At 42.3% G+C, this 21,618-nt stretch overlaps 1 protein-coding gene across 10 annotated transcripts in view; it reads left to right on the top strand.

Moving 5' to 3' along the window:
* LOC110537500 (protein FAM222B) overlaps positions 1-21,618 on the top strand; it is a 94,399-nt gene that overhangs the window by 39,536 nt on the left and 33,245 nt on the right. For 5 of the 10 annotated variants that reach the window (XM_021623584.2, XM_036937468.1, XM_021623583.2 and 2 more), the window contains exon 2: positions 10,031-10,122. The exons of 2 other annotated variants lie outside the window; for them this stretch is intronic. The gene's annotated coding sequence lies outside the window, so the exon portion shown is untranslated. The remainder of the gene's footprint in view (positions 1-10,030; positions 10,123-21,618) is intronic. 3 more of the 10 variants (XM_021623588.2, XM_021623587.2, XM_021623589.2) reach the window with 1 other exon arrangement.

The following is a 21,618-nucleotide window of genomic DNA, read 5'->3' as shown; positions in this document are numbered from 1 at the left end:
GCCTGCAGGAAGGGTACCACATGAGGAAGGAGGATGTCTTCCCTGTAACGCACAGCGTTGAGATTGCCTGCAATGACAACAAGCTCAGTCCAATGATGCTGTCACACACACACCCCAGACCATGACGGACCCTCCACCTCCAAATCGATCCCGCTCCAGAGTACAGGCCTCGGTGTAACGCTCATTCCTTCAGACGATAAACGCAAATCCGACCACCGTGACTCGTCAGTGAAGAACACTTTTTGCCAGTCCTCTCTGGTCCAGCGATGGTGGGTTTGTGCCCATAGGCAATGTTGTTGCCGGTGATGTCTGGTGAGGACCTGACTTACAACAGGCCTACAAGCCCTCAATCCAGCCTCTCTCAGCCTATTGTGGACAGTCTGAGCACTAAAGGAGGGATTGTGCGTTCTATGGTGTAACTCGGGCAGTTGTTGCCATCCTGTACCTGTCCCGCAGATGTGTCGATCCTGTGAAGGTGTTGTTACACGTGGTCTGCCACTGCGAGGTTGATCAGCTGTCCGTCCTGTCTCCCTGTAGCGCTTGTCTTAGGCGTCTCACAGTACGGACATTGCAATTTATTGCCCTGGCCACATCTGCAGTCCCCATGCCACCTTGCAGCATGCCTAAGGCACGTTCACGCAGATGAGCAGGGACCATGGGCATCTTTCTTTTGGTGTTTTTCCAGAGTCAGTAGAAAGGCCTCTTTAGTGTCCTAAGTTTTCATAACTGTGACCTTAATTGCCTACCGTCTGTAAGCTGTTAGTGTCTTAATGACCGTTCCACAGGTGCATGTTCATTAATTGTTTATGGTTCATTGAACAAGCATGGGAAACAGTGTTTAAACCCTTTACAATGAAGATCTGTGAAGTTATTTGGATTTTTACAAATAATCTTTGAAAGACGAGGTCCTGAAAATAGGTTTATTTTTTTGCTGAGTGTGTGTATATATACATACAGTTGACGTTTACATACACTTAGGTTGGAGTCATTAACTTGTTTTTCAACCACTCCACAAATTTCTTGTAACAAACTGTGGTTTTGGCAAGTCGGTTAGGACATCTACTTTGTGCATGACACAAGTAATTTTTCCAACAATTGTTTACAGACAGATTATTTCACTTATAATTCACTGCATCACAATTCCAGTGGGTCAGAAGTTTGCATACACTAAGTTGACTGTGCCTTTAAACAGCTTGGAATTTTTCCGAAAATGATGTCATAGCTTTAGAAGCTTCTGATAGGCTAATTGACATCATTTGAGTCAATTTCAGGTGGACCTGTGGATGTATTTCAAGGCCTACCTTCAAACTCAGTGCCTCGTCGCTTGACATCATGGGAAAATCAAAAGAAATCAGCCAAGACCTCAGAAAATAATTGTAGACCTCCACAAGTCTGGTTCATCCTTTGGAGCAATTTCCAAATGCCTGAAGGTACTAGGGTCATCTGTACAAACAATAGTATGCGAATATAAACACCATGGGACCGCTCAGCTGTCATACCGCTCAGGAAAGAGATGCGTTCTGTCTCCTAGAGATGAATGTACTTTGGTGTGAAAAGTGCAAATCAATCCCAGAACAGAAAGGGACCTTGTGAAGATGCTGGAGGAAACTGATACAAAAGTATCTATATCCACAGTAAAACGAGTCCTATATCAACACAACCTGAAAGCCTGCTCAGCAAGGAAGAAGCCACTGCTCCAAAACCGCCATAAAAAAGCCAGACTACGGTTTGCAACTGCACATGGGGACAAAGATCGTACATTTTGGAGAAATAGAACTGTTTGGCCATAATGACCATCGTTATGTTTGGAGGAAAAAGGGGGACGTTTGCAAGCCGAAGAACACCATCTCAACCGTGAAGCACGGGGGTGGCAGCATCAATTTGTGGTGGCACTTTGCTGCAGGAGGGACTGGTGCACGTCACAAAATGGATGTTATCTTGAGGCAGGAAAATGATGTGTATATTTTGAAGCAACATCTCAAGACATCAGTCAGGAAGTGGAAGCTTGGTCGCAAATGGGTCTTCCAAATGGACAATGACCCCAATCATACTTCCAAAGTTGTGGCAAAATGGCTTAAGGACAACAAAGTCAAGGGATTGGGGTGGCCATCACAATGCCCTGACCCTCAATCCTATAGAAAATTTGTGGGCAGAACTGAAAAGGCGTGTGCAAGCAAGGTCTGACTCAGTTACACCAGCTCTGTCAGGATTAATGGGCCACAATATACCCAATTTATTGTGGGAAGCTTGTGGAAGCCTACCCAAAACGTTTGACCCAAGTTAAACAATTTAAATGCAATGCTACCAAATACTAATTGAGTGTATGTAAACTACTGATCCACTGGGGGTGTGATGAAAGAAATAAAATCTTAAATAAATCATTCTCTCTGCTGTTATTCTGCCATTTCACATTCTTAAAATAAAGTGGTGATTTTTACTAGGATTAAATGTCAGGAATTGTGAGAAACTGAGTTTAAATGTATTTGGCTAAGGTGTTTGTAAATTTCCGACTTCAACTGCCTGTCTGCCTGTCTGTGTGTCATGCACCGATATTAGGTTTTTGGCCGATACCGATATCCATTGTTTTCCTTGCCGATGATAACATATTTACAATTTTTGCGGCCTTTTTAAGCATTCTAGTACAGTTAAATTGTTAACACACGCACATGGCACTGCATCTCAGTGCAAGAGGTGTCACTACAGTCCCTGGTTCGAATCCAGGCTGTGTCACATCTGGCCGTGATTGGGAGTCCCATAGAGCGGTGCACGTTTGGCCCAGCGTCGTCTGGGTGAGGCCAGGGTAGGCCGTCATTGTAGATAATAATTTGTTCTTAACTAACTTGCCTAGTTAAATAAAGGTTACACACACCCCACACTGACCAAAAAGTTATTTTTTGGGGAATTTACGTATGTCCCTATTACCAGTAAAACATAGACAAAACCTATTTCTTTCACTTATTTGCTGTGTTTTGTTGTTCAGTCGTTTCATTCTCTACCAGGATTTCTATGGAACGCTGTTTGGGTCTTTGTGTGTCAAAAAATATGCACATCAAATGGGCTTGTTGACCAATCAGGACTTGAATATGACTGCATGTTACATATTTTAAACACATTGTTTTACATAGTTATATGAAATACGAGTGATCGTGTAATGTCACAACGATCCATCGATACGTATGCTATGATGCTGGTAAAGTTGTCTTGCGCACCTTCAGTGCTGGTCTTAAATAAAGCTAGGTTGCTCATGGATGCAAACAATTTTCTTCCCCAGAAACAGCAAAACGGCAATCTGTTTTAGTGGCTATAGTTAGCTATCTAAAATTACCCTAATTTATAAGACAGTTCTTATTTGTATTAATGGTGGTCAGACCCATCTATGTGAACCTAGCCACAAAAAGGATTAGCCACAAAAGTGGACTTTGCTGTTAGCCTTCAAAATAAAAGTATGTCATTGACAGTGATGCAAATGAATCCAAATAGTATAATTTTTCCATAATTCAATAGATCATGCTAAACGAGGTTGGAATGTTATATAAAAACAATTTGTTAATTTGACAAATCTGAAATCACACTGGCTGTATTATACTTTATAATTGCATTGGGGGCGTACTTATTTCACTGTACAGCCTTGCCCCATGTTATTGATCCACAATCCATAGGTATCAGTCTACTCTGTGACACCCAGAGAACATTAGCATCATAGCTCTTATTGCTGGACTCTGAAACAACTGTGAATTGAGCCACATTTATTGTCAACCTATGTTTATTGAACACTTTTCCAGAGGAAAAACAATACTGCGTGGATGTTTGCTAACTCTGAGGACATTGGGAAGAAATATCTTGGGTATTGAGTAGACTGATACCCCATTTAATTGATCCCCAATCCTTCGGTAAAGCTGTACAGTGCAATGTGAATGTCAATACACACAATAGGCTGACTGGGGAGGTGATTTCTCACAGTCCCACGATAAGAGCTACTACGCTAATATTTGCATAATCTCTTCACAGTTGTGTTCTGTGGGTGTCACTGAGAAGACTGATACCCCATTTCATTGCTTCACATTCCAACCTTGTTTAACATTATCTAGTCTAAATATGGCATGATTCCACCAATTGTAACTGTCTGCATCAGAGGTTGTTTTATTTTAAAGGCAAACCGCAAAGTCAACTATTGTGCCAAATCCTTATTGTCGCTAGCTTCACAACACACAGCCCTGTTCGGTCGAGCCTCACTAGCCAGATTAAGCTAGCTGGCTGCTTATAACGTTAGCTTTGGGCAACAGGGTTAAGTAGCTGGCTACCTATTTATTTTCATGAACTGCAGTTCAATTTCAATAGGCGAACAACAAGTGGCTACCTAGCTAATAATTACTCTCAAGGATTCCAAAATCATTGCTAAGAATAATGAAAATGACTGCAGTTTCTACTGGTCATTGTTTTCAGGCTGATTTGTATTGGTGCTAGCTATGTAGCAAGCTAAAGTTAACTAGCTACCCCAGAAGTTGCGGTTGAACCAAATAATGCTTTATTACCAACATGGTGTTGTAAGCACATCGTTCGTGGCCGGTGTTTGCTTGTTTGCAGACTTTTTTGTACAGCTTTGACAGTGCTACTGTATGTTTTTTGACACGCAAAGGCCCAAACGGCATTCCATAGTATGTATGTATGTCGTGAAGCTAATAGCAGTGACGCTATTACTGTGTAACTCCGATAGGGCTTCATCTGAAAAATGGCACACTTGGTAGTGTGTACCGGTGCTCGACCAGTTGCGAAAGCCAACATCACCCACGACAGAGAACGGTTGAATGTCAAGGGCAATGAATTCCATTATCTTGGCTTTAATGGATTTTGACTTTGAGTTGTCTCGCTGAAATGTTCTTACTCTTTCAAATGACTGCTTGACTTGTTGACTTCTCTTTTCACACAGCAGACATTGCGGGCTAGGTTAGGAATGCTGTGTTGCATGTGTAGTGCAACATTTTATGAGGCGTCATGTACCTATGTTATATAGGTATGCACGTCAGCTTTGACATCGGTTTTACACATCGAAACATTAAACTAGACACCGATGTTAGCATTTTTAGCTAATATCGGCCGATTCCGATATGATCACCGATATATTGTGCATCCCTTATATATATTAAATATAACATCTTACCAGTCAAAATGTTGGACACACATACTCAATCGAGGGAGTTTATTTATTTTTGCCTTTTTCTACATTGTAGAATAATTGTGAAGACATCAAAACTAGGAAATAACACATGGAATCATGTAGTAACAAAAGGTATTAAACAAATAATATTTTAGAATCTTCAAAGTAGCCACCCTTTGCCTTGATGACAGCTTTGCACACTCTTGGCATTCTCTCAACCAGCTTCTTGAGGTAGTCACCTGGAATGCATGTGTGCCTTGTTAAAGGTTAATTTGTGGAATTTCTTTCCTTAATGCGTTTGAGCCAATCAGTTGTGTTTTGACAAGGTAGGGGTGGAATATAGAAGATAGCCCTATTTGGTAATTGACCAAGTCCATATTATGGCAAGAACAGCTCAAATAAGCAAAGAGAAACGACAGTCCATCATTACTTTAAGACATGAAGGTTAGTCCATCTGGAATATTTCAAGAACTAGGAACGTTTCTTCAAGTGCAGTCGCAAAAATCATCAAGTGCTATGATAAAACTTGCTCTCATGAGGACCGCCACGGGAAAGGAAGACCCAGAGTTACCTCTGCTGCAGAGGATAAGTTCATTAGAGTTACCAGCCTCAGAAATTGCAGCCCCAATAAATGCTTCGGCGTTCAACTGCTTGAATCAGGCCTTTATGGTTGAATTGCTGCAGAGAAACCACTACTAAAGGACACCAATAATAAGAAGAGACTTGCTTGGCCAAGAAACACGAGCAATGGACATTAGACCGGTGGAAATCTGTCCTTTGGTCTGATGAGTCAAAATGTGAGATTTTTGGTTCCAACCACCGTGTCTTTGTGAGACGCAGAGTAGGTGAACGGATGATCTCCCCATGTGTGGTTCCCATGATGTGGGGGTGCTTTCAAATCAAATGTATTTATTTAGCCCTTCTTACATCAGCTGATATATCAAAGTGCTGTACAGAAACCCAGCTTAAAACCCCAAACAGCAAGCAATGCAGGTGTAGAAGCACGGCGGCTAGGAAAAACTCCCCCAGAAAGGCCAAAACCGAGGAAGAAACCTAGAGAGGAACCAGGCTATGAGGGGTGTCCTCTTCTGGCTGTGCTGGGTGGGGATTATAACAGAACATGGCCAAGATGTTCATAAATAATTTTAATTACAGTGAACAGGTCAGGGTTCCATAGCCACGGGCAGAACAGTTGAAACTGGAGCAGCAGCACGGCCAGGTGGACTGGGGACAATAAGGAGTCATCATGCCAGGTAGTCCTGAGGCATGGTCCTAGGGCTCAGATCCTCAGAGAGAGAAAGAGAGAATTAGAGAGAGCATACTTAAATTCACACAGGACACCGGATAAGACAGGATAAATACTCCAGATATAACAGACGGACCCTAGTCCCCCGACACACAAATTACTGCAGCATAAATACTGAAGGCTGAGACGAGGGGTCAGGAGACACTGTAGCCTCATCCGATGATACCCCCGGCCAGGGCCAAACAGGCAGGATATAACCCCATCAACTTTGCCAAAGCACAGCCCCCACACCACTATCTTGAACCACCAACTTACCATCCTGACAAGGCCGAGTATAGCCCACAAGGATCTCCGCCACAACACAACCCAAGGGGGGGCGCCAACCCAGACAGGAAGACCACGTCAGTGACTCAACCCACTCAAGTGAAGCACCCCTCCTAGGGACGGCATGGAAGAGCACCAGTAAGCCAGTGACTCAGCCCCTGCAATAGGGTTAGAGGCAGAGAATCCCAGTGGAGAGAGGGGAACCGGCCACGCAGAGACAGCAAGGGCGGTTCGTTGCTCCAGTGCTTTTCCGTTCACCTTCACACTCCTGGGCCAGACTACACTCAATCATATGACCCACTGAAGAGATGAGTCTTCAGTAAAGACTTAAAGGTTGAGACCGAGTCTGCGTCTCTCACATGGGTAGGCAGACCATTCCATAAAAATGGAGCTCTATAGGAGAAAGCCCTGCCTCCAGCTGTTTGCTTAGAAATTCTAGGGACAATTAGGAGGCCTGCATCTTGTGACCGTAGCGTACGTGTAGGTATGTACTGCAGGACCAAATCGGAAAGATGGGTATGAGCAAGCCCAAGGTAGGACCTTTGCTGGTGACATTGGCAATTTATTTCGAATTTAAGGCACACTTAACCAGCATGGCTACCACAGCATTCTGCAGCGATACGCCATCCCATCTGGTTTGCGCTTCGTGGGATTATCATTCGTTTTTCAAAAGGACCAAGACCTCAAACTAGTGATGTATAAAGTATTAAATTGTCATACTTGAGTCAAAGTAAAGATACATTTTAATAACAAATGACTGAACTCAGTCACCCAGTAAAATACTACTTGAGTAAAAGTTTAAAAATATCTCGTTTTAAATATACTTAATAAGTACAGTGGTGAAAAAAGTACAACATTTTCATACTTGTGTAAAAGTACAAAGTAAATGCTATATAGCAAATTCCTCATATTAAGCAAATCAGACTGCTCATTTTTGTTTTTATTTAAAAACAATTACGGACAGATAGGGGCACATCATTTCCGAATGCAATATTTGTGTTCAATGAGTCCGCCAGATCGGAGACACTAGGTAGGACAATGCGTTGTATTGAAGGGTGTGTGTGAATTGGACCATAACTTTGTCCTGCTTGAGTACTTTTTGGTGTCAGGGAAAATGAATGGGAGTAAAAAGTAGTTTTTTTTATTTTTTATTTAGGAATGTAAGTGGAGTATAGGTAAATGTTGTAAAAAAGATAAATACTAAAGTATAGGACAGACCCCAAAAAACTACTTAAGTACTTTACGCCTCTGCCCAAAACACACCTCCAGGCTGTGTAAGGGCTATATGACCAAGAAGGAGAGTGATAGAGTGCTGCATCAGATGACCTGGCCTCAACAATCCCCCGACCTCAACCCAATTGAGATGGTTTGGGATGCTTTGGACCGCAGAGTGAAGGAAAAGCAGCCAACAAGTGCTCAGTATATGTGGGAACTCCTTCAAGACTGCTGGAAAATAATTCCAGGTGACTGCCTCATGAAGCTGGTTGAGAGAATGCCAGGAGTGTGCAAAGCTGTCAAGGCAAAGGGTGGCTACTTTGAAGAATATAAAATATATTTTTGGTTATTACATGATTCCATATTTGTAATTTCATAGTTTTGATGTTGTCACTGTTATTCTACAATGTAGAAAATAATACAAATAAAGAAAATAAAAAAATAGTGTGTATGTGCATACAGTTGAAGTTGGAAGATTACATATACCTTAGCCAAATACATTTAAACTCAGTTTCTCATAATTCCTGACATTTTAATCCTAGTAAAAATGATATGTTTTAGGTCAGTTAGGATCACCACCTTTATTTTAAGAATGTGACATGTCAGAATAATAGTAGAGAGAGTGATTTATTTCAGCTTTTATTTCTTTCACCACATTCCCAGTTGGTTAGAAGTTTACATGCACTCAATTCGTGGTGGGATGGTGTTATTCGGCTTGCAAGCCTCCCCCCGTTTCATCCAAACATAACAATGGTCATTATGGCCAAACAGTTCTATTTTTGATTCATCAGACCAGAGGACATTTCTCTAAAAAAGTACAATCTTTGTCCCCATGTGCAGTTCCAAACCGTAGTCTGGCTTTTTTATGGCGGTTTTGCTGAGTGGCCTTTCAGGTTACGTCGATATAGGACTCGTTTTACTATGGATATAGATACTTTTGTACCGGCTTCCTCCAGCATCCTCACAAGGTCTTTTGCTGCTGTTCTGGGATTGATTTGCACTTTTCGCACCAAAGTAAGTTCATCTCTAGGAGAGAAAAAACGTCTCCTTCCTGAGCGGCATGACGGCTGCGTGGTCCCATGGTGTTTATACTTGCGTACTATTGTTTGTACAGATGAACGTGGTACCTTCAGGCATTTGGAAATTGCTCCCAAGGATGAACCAGACTTGTGGAGGTCTACAATTTTTTTTCTGAGGTCTTGGCTGCTTTCTTTAGATTTTCCCATGATGTCAAGTGACGAGGCACTGAGTTTGAAGGTAGGCCTTGAAATACATCCACAGGTACACCTCCAATTATGTCAATTAGCCTATCAGAAGCCATGACATAATTTTCTGGAATTTTCCAAGCTATTTAAAGGCACAGTCAACTTAGTGTATGTAAACGTCTGACCCACTGGAATTGTGATACAGTGAAATAATCTGTCTGTAAACAATTGTTTGGAAAAATAACTTTTGTGTCATGCACAAAGTAGATATCCTAACCGACTTGCCAAAACTATAGTTTGTTAACAAGAAATTTGTGGAGTTTTAGAAAAACGAGTTTTAATGACTCCAACATAAGTGTATGTAAACTTCCGACGTCAACTTTTTGTATCTCGCTCTCGTACGACATGATATAGGCCCAGTCCTCAGGCAGATAAAAAGATGTGAAATGATCTGTTAGGCCTACCGTCAAAAATACCAAACAATCTCTTATTTTCACAATGTGCAGTTCATAGATCACTTTTTCTCCTGAGTGTTTTATTTTGTCTTTTGTTAGGCCTACTTTGTGTAAAGCATTGTTAGTCCCATTCCACTGTCTCTTTTTTTCCCCTTTTGTATAGAACAAGGAATTGGGCCTGACAGGCTCCTGTCCTATAGGGAGATCTCGATTTTTGCCAACCCACACCACTGACGCCATCATTAGGGTTTTGATCAACAGCAGTGCGAACACGGGGGGGGGGGGGGGGGGGGAAGACAGATCAGGAAAATGACTAACTATAGTGAGGAGGCAGTTTAGCATAGCTTCCTGTAATGTCTGATTTTACCTCTTGTCAGGGGCTATTAAAGGAAGCTGGGTTAATCTTTCTGGAAATCTTCTTTCCACTCAGGGAGGAGTGCCTGCCTTAAATTCCGTACTACTCCCATGAAGCTGACAGGAACCATCATACCACTGTGGTATGTATGAGCTAATAAAATGAAGGTACTACTGACTTTCTATTGCTACTGTCTGTTGCTCTTCTTTCAACGAATGACCTGAATGACACCCATGTACATATTACCTCGACTAACCCATACCCCTGCACATTAACTCAGTGCTAGTACCCTCTGTATATAGCCTCATTATTCTTATTTTGTTGCTTTTTTATTTAGTTAAATTGGTTTTATTTATTGTTGGTTAAGGGCTTATAGGTAAGCATTTCACTTTCAGTTCTACACCTGTTGTATTTGGCACATGTGACAAATACATTTTGATTTGATTGCTAGTGACAGCTGGTTTTGAAAGAACAACAAACCTGTCCTTTTTGGCTTCTTTAATTCCCCCGAATGGACTGTTTTACAGTGCTCTCTCTCTCAAACACACATACACTTTATCGCCATATCACCACCCACATACGGCTGCATAATGAACTAATAGATTTAAATGCACAATTTGAGTTTTGGGGTTAATCAAACGTAGTTAAAAATTGTGTGAAGTGCTGAACCCATTCAACAGCCTGGGCCAGGCTTTTAGGGCAAAGGGCCATGCTTCCTACGAGATTCCCACACACCCAGAACAACAAGATTTTTAATACCAGCAGCACTCCACTCACCTCTCTTCTTGTTAGATGAGGCACGCACAGTTAGATGGATGGATTAGCAAATGAATTGCAGACCCCTCTAAAGACCCCCTCAAACTCATTTGTCATTCAGTCTGCATCTGTAATTCGCACGCTTTGAGTTTGAGTCCCTGCATGTTTTTTCAAACAACTTTAACTTATCAAATGCCATCTTTTATTACGGTCAAAAACGATCTCATACCTCGACCTACACATTGTATAAGTTGTTTTTGTATGTATTTAACTGTGCAGTTTCCCTATCACCATTGTTTTTTCCTCCCCCATTATTCAGTGCTCTAGCTGAACGAACATACTAGCTGGGCCTTATCAGTGGCACTCCATATGGATGTCTAGTCTGTTGCTAAGGCCAGCAGGCTGTGTTAAGCCACCCTGCACCCTGCCTGACTCCTCACTAAATCACCTGTGTCACTGCCTGCTGCCTGCCTCTCCCATGTGACAGAGAGGGAGCAGAACAGGGTATAGCAGCTCAGCCATCCACACCCTGCCCTGAGGATTCCTTTACCCAGTACCACCCATCTCTCTCTTTCTCTGTCTCTCTGCAGTGTGTGGGGGGCCGATGGGTCTGCTCTTTAGAGACCCCAATTATCCCTGACTAGCAGACCTCCTGAAGGTGCAGAGGAAGTGCAGCTATGTCATGGCAGCTGGAATAGTGATGGGATGATTAGCGCAAGCCACGTCTCTCATTTCTGCTAAATAGTTCACATGAAATAACCACTTGTGCACATCAACAGCAGATTTACTTTATATAGACCTAGTACACACTGTCCTGTAGGCAGTGTGTACTATATAAGCTGTGTTGATATGATGATGTTGGTGTAGTGTTGATGTGATATTGAGGTGGTGGTGGTGTTCAGTTCATGTCAACTTGGATAAAGGTAATTTGTCCTCTGAGCTGCCCTGGTTGGGTCTGGGCTGTTCTAGCCAAGCCATAACTGAGAGACTAATTTATCATTAGGCTGCTCCATCCAAAGTCCCCTCCTTCATCAGCTCAAGTCGGCTATCTCAGCCTGACTGTTGCCTCCGGGCCTTATTGCAGGAGAAAGAGGGTCAATGTCGAAGAATGTGCTGTCGGGTGCGTTAATGTTGCGTTCAATTGCATAAACCTTTTGAGCGGGCCTCATCAGTCTTTAAACATTGGACAGCTAGGGGAAAGATGGCTATGTGAGTTAGGTAGTTTGAGAAGGCATGATGCAAGAGTGTGTGTGGCTCATTTTAACCATAACTGGTATACTCCTAGTTCTTTTGGGAATAATATCTCAATAAATATGAATACTTTTGTGACAATCGGGTATTTGCAATGCAGACCATGCTTCCTCCTCTCCCAGTGAGTGGCAAGGGCAGAGAGGTGCTGTCTTTGGGAGACAGACAGACTGGTATGCTTTGGCTATGACAGACAGACGGATGTAGTGAATAAATAGACTGTGTGGTATGCTTTGGCTTTGGACAGATGGATGGGCGGGCTGTGCGGTGTGCTTTGGCCGGGGCTGCTGCTCTGTGAGCCTGTGAGGGCCAGATGTTCCCATGCAGACACACGGGTGAGATGTTCGCCATGCAGGATAAGGGCCGGGAGATAGCGCACTCTGCAGTGGGGGCACGCATGCATACGCACAAACGCACAAAGGACATGAAGGGATCCCAAATGTCTGCCACTTTCTTCCCCTGGCAACACACCTTTAGACACCCTGGCTCACAGAGAAGGATCTCTTTTATCCCAGACAGGCCCTGTGTTGATGTCAACATTGACATTGAGCTGACCTTACCTGCTGCTGTACATGGATAGAAAATATAATTGTTTGGGCTTTCGGGTTGTATCGACCAGGAAATCCAGCACATGGAGGGAAAGGGGCCTGGCATACAGGGAGGGCAGGGAAGGCTTAGTCTCTCACCACATTTTGGTGTGTATCTCTGTCTGTGTGTATTTAGGCTATATGTATAAGAGATCAGGATAGTTTAATGGCGCTGTGGATAAATGTTCCAAGCCAGACTGAGTGCGGCGTTGCTCTGCTCAGTTCTGTGGCTGGTTGTGTAACACTGCCTGTCTGCATGGTGGTTTGTGTGTGTTAAGCCCTTTTAGGATGATTTAATGGCCTTAGCTCTCCCACAGCTCAGACTACTGGAGCTGCAGTGAGCCTCCTCCTAAATCAAGCTGCCTTACACCCTGGTGCTGCTGCTGCTGACCTATGCTGGAGTCTCCTCTCGCGATTGTGTCTGTCCTCAGAGTGAGGAACAGCTGCATTGATTTGGATCTGTTTGCTGAGCACTCAGAGGAGAAATTATAGCCGTTGAAACACCTGGAGAGGGGGGTGTCGGGAACCACTGTCCCACATGTGTACACACACAACCCCACCTCTGATTCCTATGTGAGGACAGTCTGGGATGCCAATCAGCAGCACTTTAAAAGCTTTCCTCTTTCTCCCTTTAATCACAGGCTCAATTTGTCACCAGCGTGTCCAATTTCTGATAAGCGCTTGAATGTGAGCAAGCGAGGCAGGGGAAGAGCAGCACAAAATGGATGCACCTGCTCATAAATGAAATCAAGCCACTCCATCTTCATTTCCCTATGCTGCTACGCTAGCCTGCCTGGAACAATGCTGTTGCGCATTAGCTCGGCTCTGTCCACACACAAACACAGGCTGGGTCTGAAATGGCACCCTCTTCCCTATATAGTGCACTACATTTGACCAGGGCCCATATAGTGCACTATATAGGAAACATGATGCCATTTCTACAGACACTGAGTCAAGCCCATTTGAGACTAAACCAAAATGGAGTGCGCAGTCATGTGTTTGGGCTGCTGACAGGCATTAAACTGTTTTTCACTAGTTTGACCAGTCAGATAACACACAACACTGGCATCTGTCCTGCTCTCCTCTCTCTGCCTGCCTGCTTGTGCAGTATGCACTCAATCACACACATTTTGAAGTACACGTCCACATTTTGAATCACGCTACACAGTACGCACACCTTTTATGTCACATTTTGACTCACTCATACAGTATCTCACACCCACCCTTCGAAGCACTCACAGCTCATACACAAATTTTTGCTGGGAATGTTACCTTGGGCATACCTATAATTCCATACGTAAGTGGCTGTGGGGTAGGTTTCTCTGATGTAAGACCACACCACAGCTATGTGACACATTAGGGCTTCTGAAACCCTAGTGTCCCTTCGGGGTGCATCACAGCTTCCTGCTGCTTTACAACCCACATGATTCTCACATTTAACCCAGCCTGCCAACCATGCACACTCCCTCTCTCTCTCTGTCCTGTAGTATTGGTCGATAAATGTATAGGGTTGCAAAATTCCCAGGTTTTCTAGAAATCCCAGTGTCAAGATTCATGGAATCGGGAGGGATTAAGCAGGAAATCTGTGAATCCTCCAACCAGGATTTCTGGAAAATTGCAATTATACTCCTGTTGTCTGGCTTGTACATGTGCAATCTACAGATGTAGTATTTCTCTATCTGCAGTTGTGCTTTTGGTCATTTCCATGTAAAAGGATCCATGTGCACCAACATGTGAATTCATAGGAGCATGTTAAATTGGGTGTCAAATGAAAGCTGAGCCTATATTTCTGGGAAATTAAGGCATATATATGTTTTTCAACCCTTTTCTGTCACTAAAAATGTGGAAGAAGCCAAGGCTTTGATTTCTGGTCAAACAGTTAGAAGATGGGTCTTAGAACACATCTACCAGAAAATGTCTTAGAAATGCATCAAAACAAAATCATGTTGAAGTAAAGACACCTGCCAACTAATAAACACTTATGTTTCATTTTGGAGAAATTGAAGAAACATTGCTTTGTGCCTTGAAATTCCATTACAAAAAACACCTCAAGATATTTTCTCATTTCTCTCCCTCATGAGAAGGGAGAATAATGAAAGTTCACAGAAGTAACAAGTTAAGATGGGCCTATCGATTAATTAGTGTTTTTACTGATACCAAATCGGTAACGGAATTTCTACAATCTTGATTGGCTACAATGGGAAATCATAGTAGTCACAAACCACAGTTGGGTTCACAAATTTGGACAGCACAGTACCAGGGATGGGCACGGTTATTCCAGTATCCGAACGGACGTTAGTATTCGATTTACTTGGGAGAGTATTCATTTTTTAATAGACCATTACATTCAATATTTTAATAAAACAACAGTTTTATGAGTTTGAGTGTGCCCCATTAAAAAAAAAAACAATGTTGTTGTCGGTCAATCAAAGTGACGCTACAGTCAGCCTCCATTAGGGGTCGACCGATTAATCAGAATGGGCAATTTTAATTAGGGTGCCGGTATTTTGGGGCGCCGATTTTGCCGATTTAAAAAAAATAAATAAAATAAAGTCCTGTTTCGAGCCCACGTAGGGCGAGGAGAGGGACGGAAGCTATACTTACACTGGCAATACTGTAGTGCCTATAAGAACATCTAATAGTCAAAGGTATATGAAATACAAATGGTATAGAGAAATAGTCCTATAAATACTATATTACAGTGCCTTGCGAAAGTATTCGGCCCCCTTGAACTTTGCGACCTTTTGCCACATTTCAGGCTTCAAACATAAAGATATAAAACTGTATTTTTTTGGGAAGAATCAACAACAAGTGGGACACAATCATGAAGTGGAACGACATTTATTGGATATTTCAAACTTTTTTAACAAATCAAAAACTGAAAAATTGGGCGTGCAAAATTATTCAGCCCCCTTAAGTTAATAATTTGTAGCGCCACCTTTTGCTGCGATTGAAGCTGTAAGTTGCTTGGGGTATGTCTCTATCAGTTTTGCACATCGAGAGACTGACATTTTTTCCCATTCCTCCTTGCCAAACAGCTCGAGCTCAGTGAGGTTGGATGGAGAGCATTTGTGAACAGCAGTTTTCAGTTCTTTCCACAGATTCTCGATTGGATTCAGGTCTGGACTTTGACTTGGCCATTCTAACACCTGGATATGTTTATTTTTGAACCATTCCATTGTAGATTTTGCTTTATGTTTTGGATCATTGTCTTGTTGGAAGACAAATCTCCGTCCCAGTCTCAGGTCTTTTGCAGACTCCATCAGGTTTTCTTCCAGAATGGTCCTGTATTTGGCTCCATCCATCTTCCCATCAATTTTAACCATCTTCCCTGTCCCTGCTGAAGAAAAGCAGGCCCAAACCATGATGCTGCCACCACCATGTTTGACAGTGGGGATGGTGTGTTCAGGGTGATGAGCTGTGTTGCTTTTACGCCAAACATAACGTCTTGCATTGTTGCCAAAAAGTTCAATTTTGGTTTCATCTGACCAGAGCACCTTCTTCCACATGTTTGGTGTGTCTCCCAGGTGGCTTGTGGCAAACTTTAAACGACACTTTTTATGGATATCTTTAAGAAATGGCTTTCTTCTTGCCACTCTTCCATAAAGGCCAGATTTGTGGAATATACGACTGATTGTTGTCCTATGGACAGAGTCTCCCACCTCAGCTGTAGATCTCTGCAGTTCATCCAGAGTGATCATGGGCCTCTTGGCTGCATCTCTGATCAGTCTTCTCCTTGTATGAGCTGAAAGTTTAGAGGGGCGGCCAGGTCTTGGTAGATTTGCAGTGGTCTGATACTCCGTCCATTTCAATATTATCGCTTGCACAGTGCTCCTTGGGATGTTTAAAGCTTGGGAAATCTTTTTGTATCCAAATCCAGCTTTAAACTTCTTCACAACAGTATCTCGGACCTGCCTGGTGTGTTCCTTGTTCTTCATGATGCTCTCTGCGCTTTTAACGGACCTCTGAGACTATCACAGTGCAGGTGCATTTATACGGAGACTTGATTACACACAGGTGGATTGTATTTATCATCATTAGTCATTTAGGTCAACATTGGATCATTCAGAGATCCTCACTGAACTTCTGGAGAGTTTGCTGCACTGAAAGTAAAGGGGCTGAATAATTTTGCACGCCCAATTTTTCCGTTTTTGATTTGTTAAAAAAACTTTGAAATATCCAATAAATGTCGTTCCACTTCATGATTGTGTCCCACTTGTTGATTCTTCACAAAAAAATACAGTTTTATATCTTTATGTTTGAAGCCTGAAATGTGGCAAAAGGTCGCAAAGTTCAAGGGGGCCGAATACTTTCGCAAGGCACTGTAACTACAACCTAAAACCTCTTACCTTGGAATATTGAAGTCTCATGTTAAAAGGAACCACCAACTTTCATATGTTCTCATGTTCTGAGCAAGGAACTCAAACGTGGCACATATTGCACTTTTACTTCTCCAAAACTTTGTTTTTGCATTATTTAAACCAAATTGAACATGTTTCATTATTTATTTGAGGCTAAATTTATTTTTATTGATGTATTATATTAAGTTAAAATAAGTGTTCATTCAGTATTGTTGTAATTGTCATTACTACAAATAAAAAATTATAAAATAGGCCGATTTTAATTGGTATCGGCTTTTTTTGGTCCTCCAATAATCGGTATCGAAAAATCATAATCGGTTGACCTCTAGTCTCCATGTGTAGGAAGTGAAGTGGGATTTTTCTAATCAATGCAAAAATGGAACAGAAATAGCAGAATTAAGTTGGCTAAATGTAGAGTAGGCTACAATGATCAACCTACGGAAGGCGGGGGGCAATTACATAAATATTGATGCATCTCAACATAGAAGCCATTTGGGTGATTCGGTTGAGACTTGAGTGCATGACTTCACTCTGAGCCCTTGACAAAACACAAAACATGGCAGACAATTTCTCTCGCCTCGGATATGAAACTAGTAGTACCCACCAAATTCAATGACAGTTAAAATTTAAATACGAATCTGACATTCCCGCTCCCCAATAACATTGTCTCCGAGAACGGCTTGCTAGCTAGCTACAGTATTTGATTCATATCAGCCGCTTTCTTATTGAACAGCTCAGCTAGCTAGTGAAATGATCATTTGCAATGCTAGCTAGCTACCGTTAGCTAGACTCGGGAGCTCATGTGGACATACTGTAGGCTTCAGGAGCCAGCCAGCTGTTTAGATATGATTGCACCATAATGCAACAACTGGCTACTAGTTTGTTTTCAGACATATTTTCAACTCATCAACCTAGTTTATCCACTGGCCACTGCTTTTAGGAGGATAGCTAATTACTGAAATCTAGCTGGCTAGATCACCGGCCAGGCAGTAGCCACTAACTAATCGTGGACACATGACCTATTCTTTGATACATTTGGATTAACTTGGTCATATCAAGCAACACAGACCATTTGTGGAATGGAAAAATAACAATTAGTGGGCTCGTTTTTGTGAATGATCGGACAGTGAAAGTAAAATAGATTGGTAGCTAGCTGGTGATGCTTTTATTTATTATTTGGTGATCAAGCTTAAGCTGGGTTTCCCAAACGGCATGAGCTAGCTAAACAGATGGCTCTGTGGAGCATCTGTGTGACATCACCCGACTGGGGCTATGTCGACATTGCCCTCGCTTTCCTACGGAAAGACAATTCGCAACAGGTAGGTTCTTGTTTCATATAGAGTTGTTGTAGACATTGGATGTAGAGCACAGCAAAATAGCCTCAATTAGCCTTTCTAGCTAGCTTCTTTACAACAATTTAATTCAGTCAAGAGGCACAAAAGTTTATTTTAAAGTATTACCCCTTTTTTCTCCCCAATTTCGTGGTATACAATTGGTAGTTAGTCTCATCGCTGCAACTCCCGTACGGACTCGGGAGAGGTGAAGGTCATCCTAAACACAAGCCTCACTGCTTCTTGACACAATGCCCACTTAACCCAGAAGCCAGCTGCACCAATGTGTTGGAGGAAACGCTGTCCACCTGGCGACTGTTTCGGCGTGCACTGCATCCGGCCCGCCACAGGAGTTGCTAGTGCGGGATGGGACAAGGACATCCCTGCCAGCCAAACCCTCCCCTAATCTGGACGACGCTGGGCCAATTGTGCACCGCCCCATGGGTCTCCCAGTCGCGGCTGTCAGTGACAGGACCTGGACTCGAACCCAGAATCTCTAGTGGCACAACTAGCACTGCCTTAGACCACTGCACCACTCAGGAGGCCTGTGATAGACAAACTTGTTGCTGTTATCTAACTAGCGTGAGTCTGGCTTCTCTCCCTCTCTCGCTCTCTCGCTCTCGCGCTCTCTCTCATTCCATGCCACGTACATAGACTTTCACACACACCGGTCCCTGCTCCTCTCTTGCCCCTTACCAACCCTCCTGCTGAAACAAGTAAAAAAAAAATATATATATATATTCAGACCCATTAACTTTTTCCACATTTTGTTACGTTACAACCTTAATCTAAAATGGATTTAAAAAATACTCATCTTCAGCAATTTACTCATAATACCCCATAATAACAAAGTGAAAACGGGTGTTTAGAAATTTGTGCAAATGTCTTAAAAAATAAAAACATATCTTATTTACGTAAGTCTTCAGACCCTTTGCTATTAGACTCGAAATTGAGCTCAGGTGCATCCTGTTTCAATTCATCATCCTTGACATGTTTCTACAACTTGATTGGAGTCCACCTGAGGTAAATTTAAATTGATTGGACATGATTTGGAAAGGCACACAAGTCTATATAAGGTCCCACAGTTGACAGTGCATGTCAGAGCAAAACCAAGCCATGAGCTCGAAGGAATTGTCCGTAAAGCTCAGAGACAGGATTGTGTCGAGGCACAGATCTGGAATAGGGTACCAAAACATTTCTGCAGCAATGGTCCCCAAGAACACAGTGGCCTCCATTCTTCAATGGAAGAAGGTTGGAACCACCAAGGTTCTTCCTAGAGCTGGCCGCCCGGCCAAACTGAGGAATCGGGGGAGAAGGGCCTTGGTCACGGAGGTGACCAAGAACCTGATGGTTACTCTGACAGAGCTCTAGTGTTCCTCTGTGGAGATGGGATAACCTTCCAGAAGGACAACCATCTCTGCAGCACTCCACAAATATGGCTTTTATGGTAGAGTGGCCAGACGGAATCCAAAAAGGCACATGAAAGCCCGCTTGGAGTTTGGAAATAGGCACCTAAAAGACTCGGACTATGAGGAACAAGATTCTCTGGTCTGATGAAACCAAGATGGAACTCTTTGGCCTGAATCCAAGCACGCTGTTATGTGCCTAATACTGTGGCGTGGCTTCCATCTGGCCACTCTCCCATAAAGGCCTTATTGGTGGAGTACTGCAGAGATTGCGTTCCTGGAAGGTTCTCACATCTCCACAGAGGAACTTTGAAGCTCTGTCAGTGACCATCGTGTCTTGGTGGTTCCAAACGTCTTCAATTTAAGAATGATGAATGTGTTCTCGGGGACCTTCAATGTTGCATAAGTTTTTTTTTTTTTTTTTTTTTTTTTTTTTGTCCCTTTCCCCAGATATGTGCCTCAACACAATCCAGTCTTGAAGCTCTACGTACAATTTCTTTCAACCTCATAGCTTGGTTTTTGCTCTGACATGCACTGTCAACTGTGGGACCTTATATAGACAGTTGTGTGCCTTTTCAAATCATGTCCAATCAATTGAATTTACCACAGGTGGACTCCAATCAAGTTGTAGAAACATCTCAAGGATGGTCAATGGAAACAGAATCTACCTGAGCTCAATTTCGAGTCTCATAACAAAGGGTCTGAATACTTATGTAAATAAGGTATTTCTGTTGTTTAAAAAAAATAAACGTGCTAAACTGTTTAGACAGTTTTCTCTTTGTCATTATGGGGTAGCTGTATGCTGTGCGCGTGTGATACATGATGACTAATGAAAATATATTTAATTTAATTCCAGTAAATTATGCTGATTAACCTATAGACTGATAAGCATGACCTGTTAAATGTGTTTTCTGCAGCTAACCGATCAATGGTTAACCGTGAACATCCCTAGTACTGAACTGAACTCTACTGCTCTGTGCTGTACTGTACTCTACGGCGCTCTACTGTTCTGTACTTTGATGTCAAAACTTATGAAACATATGTCTATGATTGGTTCAGATTTGACCAACCAAATGTTATATTGTTGGGGCAGAGCTCATTAAAATAATAGCCAGTGTGTAGAATCATACCCCAATATACAAAAAAGCATATTTGTAACTTTTGTGTACCTATTTGGGAAACATCACCATAAAGACATTCATATCCATAATTATGCATTTATTTGTAGTACAGATCAGGGACATATGATGAAATTCAGTTATCGGGTGTAAATCCACTTCACTTACTGTAGTTCAATAACCTTTTTTTTTTTTTTTTAAATCAACGTCAATATGTCATGTCGTAGCTGACACCCCATTCTTTCTGCAGACATCGTTTAATCTTAAATTGGACCAGATATGAGTTTTTTGAAAATGTGGACACAAAAAAACAAGGAGATTTTACAGAAATTCTGTTACTGAACTTTGGATCTGCACAATTCTGCCAGGAAATGTGTTTTTGTAAAATCTTCAGTGTAAATTGTTATAGGTAGTCCTGTGCATGGACTTGTATGGTTTGTTAAACTTTGAAATCATTGGTTTTCGTTTAGCAAACATTATTTTTCAGCTCAATTCCGTTATCGTGGAATTGCCCTTTTACAAACACTACATAGCTTGGTGTCAGACATCTCCACGTGATTGACTGGCTGCATTGTTGTCTCCTTTGATAAAGAGTAAAGCTCTTAGATTACATTGATGTGGGATTTAGAAAAGACAAAAGGGACAATGATGCTCTTGTATGAAGACGATAAGGCCTATCTCAGGGCTGTAGTATGGTTAGCCTACCCCTGAGGGTGTACTGCAGAGTAGGGTCTCTCCTCTAATGTGGCGTGCAAGTCGCTCTCCCTCAGTTATCAGTCATCCGCCATGTACCAATCTGTGTTTGAACAGATGCAGGCCAGGACTGCTCCAAACCTAACTGTCAAGTGTCACTCTT

This window comes from Oncorhynchus mykiss, chromosome 12 (assembly GCF_013265735.2).
Source record: "Oncorhynchus mykiss isolate Arlee chromosome 12, USDA_OmykA_1.1, whole genome shotgun sequence".
In the NCBI taxonomy this organism is placed as follows: domain Eukaryota; kingdom Metazoa; phylum Chordata; class Actinopteri; order Salmoniformes; family Salmonidae; genus Oncorhynchus; species Oncorhynchus mykiss.
Note: the sequence above shows the minus strand (reverse complement) of the source record. Positions and strands in the feature narration are given on the sequence as shown.